The sequence below is a fragment of the Macrobrachium nipponense genome, chromosome 19, assembly GCF_015104395.2.
Source record: "Macrobrachium nipponense isolate FS-2020 chromosome 19, ASM1510439v2, whole genome shotgun sequence".
NCBI lineage: Eukaryota > Metazoa > Arthropoda > Malacostraca > Decapoda > Palaemonidae > Macrobrachium > Macrobrachium nipponense.
Window position 1 is genome coordinate 18,070,620 of NC_061088.1, and position 5,025 is coordinate 18,075,644.

A 5,025-nucleotide genomic window follows, 5' to 3' on the forward strand; every position below is an offset into this window, starting at 1 on the left:
AAAATAGATTTTGAGCCAGCTATTAATAGGGAGAGGGGTGCGGGGGTGGAAGGACAGCGAATTGGAGCGTTCGTTCTGATGCTCACGTGCATGGTTGCGTGGTGGGTTTTGGGGGGGGGGGGGGGGGGGGGCGGGGGGGGCGGGGGGGGGGGGGGGGGGGGGGGGGGGGGGGGGGGGTGGGATGGGGTCACGGAAACCGCACTGAAGTACTCCCAACAACCGGCATTTAGTTGTTGGTCCGCCACTGCAAAAGAAAAGTCTACTACTAGAGCGCCGCTCTTGCCTCTGGTAAGTTTCTGAGAGAGAGCTTTAGGTCTGTCGTACCGGGAGTCGCTGCCGTTGATTCAAGTTATTCGTGTGAGTAGACGAGAATTTACCGTGGGAGGATAAAGCAGCAATTGAGGGGATCTACCATATGAAATGGCCAGAGAAAAATCACTTGAAAATCAGGGATCTCACCTATAGCAAGTTTTTGGCCTATACCGATACCGATACCAACTTTTAAAGCCGATATCGAGACCGATACCTATTACCTCCATATTACTGTTATTTAGGAGAATATATATAAATACTAAGATCATTCTTGTTCTCTGTTTATTGTATATTAAAGGCTCAAAAGTTTAAAGGTCTTAACAGGGTTATATAAACGATTTCAATGGCTTAAATTTTATTGAAAAAGAACATCAAGTATAACTATTTAGTATTTAATCCCTTTATTACCTTGGTACAGTTTGGTTTATATTATTGCTACCATTAGAAGACTTAACAATTTAGGTACGTAGGGCTTACTCGAATTCATGGGGTGACGAACAATCTGAAATCCCAAATATATACTTTTAATCTGAGTTTTAATTTATATATTGGCTAGAAACAGTGAACAGACTCATTTATTTAGATTATGAAAGGTTCTGGTTTGGTGGGATTCTTAATATATACATTTTGGGAAACCTAGGAGGATTCTGAATTCCTATACTAATGACAAAAGTATCGGCTGGTATCGGCCAGAAATTCACCGATACCGATACCACCGATACCGATACTTGGGCACATCCCTTTTGAAAATAATCACTATTTACTTCATTTAAAAATATTCACTAATTAAAAGTCACTAGAGGATGGGAATGACTATTTAGAGGGAAGTTATCTTTTTAAGAAATTTCCTTTAAGGAGCGAGGTATCACATATGTGCAGATATGCAGAAAATTGAATGTCATAAGTTAATGATTGATTGATTGATGGATGTGAAACTGTACCCTGGCGTCACAATCAATAGTTAATGCATTTAGTGGTTTTCAGTTTGTGTAGATGAAAAAGAATCACGTAACTTGAAGGCCTTGAGTGATATTGGATATCCGGTCCTTACATCTGTTGTATTTTTACTTCGTTAATTATAAAGCTTTGATAGCCACGCATCAGAATTATTCTTCTGTAATGTAAAATTGGTCTCATTATTATATTATATTTAAAATTTATATGTTCTAACTGTACGTTTCAATTATGATTATCTCTCTGTCTAGTGTTTTTTTTTTTTTTTTATTTTAATCGTTCTCATTTCCTCTATTTGCCTACAAATGAGATGAAATGTATGGTAACTAATTTGTTAAAGAGAAAGCTGGATCCTATGACAAGGAGGGAGATAAAGTAGGAATTGTAATGTTTATAGGAATGAGGAGAACGAAGGTCAGTCATGTTGGGATAATTGGACGGTGGAGAAGTAAGAACCGTTTGGGGGTTAGGGAAAGGATTGGGGCAGGTGAAAATTACACGTATTAGTTCGAGGATTGTATAAAATCAAACGGACATAGGTGTTATTATAGTGAGTGGTGTGTTTGGGCCAGGACTCAAAAAGAATGAGAGATTTTTTGGGGAAGGTTTTTTATTTATTTTTTTTTTTTTGTATCTTGCAGGGTTTGGAGAACAGGTTGGTTTTGCTAGGTGATTTTAATGTAAAATAAAATTACGGCATTGTAGGTAGGTGTGGGGTACGTGGACTAGATGAGAGTGGAGAGAGTTTTAATTTTGGAAGAGAACTTAAAATGTAAAATATTTACGAGTACACTTGAGAAAAAAGAGATGAGGAAGAAAAGCGTTTTGTGAGGTCGTATATTCTTTAGGGAAGAGAAAATGTGCGCGAAAGTGATCTGGAGTTGAAATATGCAGAAGTTGAAGAAGTATATGATTAGTAAATACAATTCCGGGAAGAGGTTATGGCTTCAGCGTGGAGTGTTTGTCTGTCTGTCTGGAAATGTAAAAATAGGTAATAAAAGCAGGGAGTGATGAAGAAATGAGAAGTTTATGTAGGAAACCAAAATGATGGATAAGGAGGCTCAAGAAAAAGAGATAAGTAAAGAAAAGTGGGAGAATAAATTATTCTATATGAAGGTCAATGCGGAGGCAAAGTTTAATGAGCAAAAAGATGCAAATGGAGAGATCCTCTCTGAAGTTGATACATTATTGGGTCAGGGAAAGGAGCGTTTTTAGTATTTGTGGAATGTGCAAGATTGGAGAGAGAGCGGGAGACGATTGACACACAAGTGGAAATTCTGTGGTATAAATTTTATGGAGAAGGTAAGACAGAAGTTTCAAAACAAGGATGAAGGTGTGGATCTAGTAGGTGTTGCGAAGCAGTTGCGTGAGAAGCTTCAGAATCAATCATAGTACCGATAAAGAGAGAATGTGGAGGGTAAAGTGTTGAGCGCAATAAAAAGTTTTCATGTATTAAAGCCTTTTCAGAAAAAAGATGTTTTGTGCGGAGGTGTAGAAGAGATAATGGTGTGCTACGTCTGTAAGACTGTTTACTGTCGTTGTGAATGGAATGACGTGAGAAGTCGAAGAAAGGATAGTAACTGTGGTGGATGTGAGATATAAAGATAAGTCGTGACTGGTTGATTTTCACGAATGATATATTACTGACTGGAAAACGTGAGGAGAAAAGGCAGATAAGGGAGAGAGCATGAAAGTGGAGTAAGTTGTGAGAAAGAGTAAGGGTATAAGGGTAAGGAGAAGTGGATACAAACGCAGATGGCGAGAGAATGGAAGTTGTAGATTCATAGGCATTTGGTGGTCAATAGCCTGACAGTAGGATGAGTCACCGAACATATGAAGCAATTATGAATGCAAGTCTCGGGGTTCTTACTTGAAAAAGCATTTCTCCCATTCTCGTTCACACAAACACAAAAAGTGATTATGAGTTTGTGAGAAAGGCAGCAGGATGTGTGCAAGAGATTGGGAAGAAACTTTGTGTCTTTGGAACCAACGTTGGAACCAGCGTTAGAACGTGTGAATGGACTGTTGAACAACACTCCTGTGTGGAAAAAGGGATGCTGAATGCAGCTGTAAGAAAGAAGGTGGAAGTTGTAGCGATGGACCTTTTGCGCAGTATTTGTTCTATAAGAAGAGACGTGAGGATTGGGGAAAGATGCGGAAAGAGGTATTGGAAAGGAGGGGTCTCAAGATCCAGGGTAGAGAGTACGTGCAAAATATTGGTGGATGGTAGTGGTGGTATCAATTTATAACCTCACTTGTTGGGCGAGTCGATAGTGTCACTGCAGTTCTGACTTCTCCTCTGTTTGTCTGTTGGTTCGAATCCACGGGGGGGACGACATTATTATCAACTAAAAAATTCCCCTTCGGTTAACATATATGTAAATATATTAATTCCGAGCGAATTGGATATTAAAGTACATTTGTAGCTTAATGCATGTATGTGAATCACGGTGATGTGATAAGAATTCACACACACACACACAACACACATATATATATATATATATATATATATATATATATATGTGTGTGTGTGTGTGTGTGTGTGTGTATAGTATATACATATATAGATATGATGTGTGTATGCCTGTATGTGTAAGTCTGCATTTATGTATGTTCCCTGCTTACACACCTGCACAAGCAAGCACAACTAAACCGACACTGTTATTTGAGAAAACTTCATTATTTTTCCTCTCGGTAGCCACAACGAGTTCAGCCTCAGGGTTACGTCAAAAAAAGAAAAGAAAAGAAAAAAAAACTTTGTTATTGTAAGCGGAAATATTGCGTTAAAAATTTTCCAAATGTATAACCCATGCTTTTCCCCCTATATTTACAGTTTGGTGATTTATCTTACACTTCATAAATCCACATCTGTAATTGTATGACATCTGAAATATGATTGCAGGTGTTAAGCTCACCTGACTTACGTTCGAAAAAACCAGTAATTTTAGTTATCATGTCAATTTATTTTGTGTCTTTTATTTGATCGGACCATTTCAGGGTTAGCCCAGCAGGCTTCTTGAGCACTTCATACGTTGCAGTCATTTCAAGTTAGAAAGTATACCTTAGTTTTACCAGACCACTGAGCTGGTTAATAGCTCTCTTAGGGCTGGCCCGAAGGATTAGATATTTTTACGTGGCTAGGAACCAATAGGTCACCTAGCAACGGGACCTACAGCTTATTGTGGGATCCGAACCACACTATATTGAGAAATGAATTTCTATCACCAGAAATAAATTCCTCTGATTCCGCGTTGGCCGAGCCGGGATCCGAACTTCGGACCACCGGATTGGCAGCCAAGAGCGAAAACCACTCGTCCAGCGAGGAACTATTTTCAAATTAGGCTAGACCCACCTGACCAGAAGGTCAAAACAGAATTGATATCAACTGCCGTCTGACTTTAGGTGTTAAACTATTTGCCTATATATATATATATATGTTTTCAAGATTATGAGGTTTTTCTTGTTGTTGTTGTTATTATTATGGCGTTACAATATCTTTGTTGTGTCAGCTACTGAACTACGCTGCAGTTATGTAGAGGATTGGAGTTGCTTTTGAAAACTCGTGGCAAGTATCAGTTTGTATGTTCATATGGAAGTGAGATATGTCAATATAGTCCACAGGAGAAAAGAGAATGAAAGACCGACAATTTCGCCTGCCACCAGGCCTCTTCAAGAACTTTATTATAATAAAGTTCTTGATGAGGCCTCGTGGAAGGTGAAATTATCGAGCGATATTAGAGTCTTTTATTCTCTTTT

General features: G+C 38.7%; 1 protein-coding gene across 1 annotated transcript in view; it reads left to right on the forward strand.

Moving 5' to 3' along the window:
- Nucleotides 1-237: 237 nt before the first annotated feature.
- LOC135214427 (protein Star-like) overlaps nucleotides 238-5,025 on the forward strand; it is a 17,373-nt gene continuing 12,585 nt past the window's right edge. The window contains exon 1 of the mRNA XM_064248707.1: nucleotides 238-288. The gene's annotated coding sequence lies outside the window, so the exon portion shown is untranslated. The remainder of the gene's footprint in view (nucleotides 289-5,025) is intronic.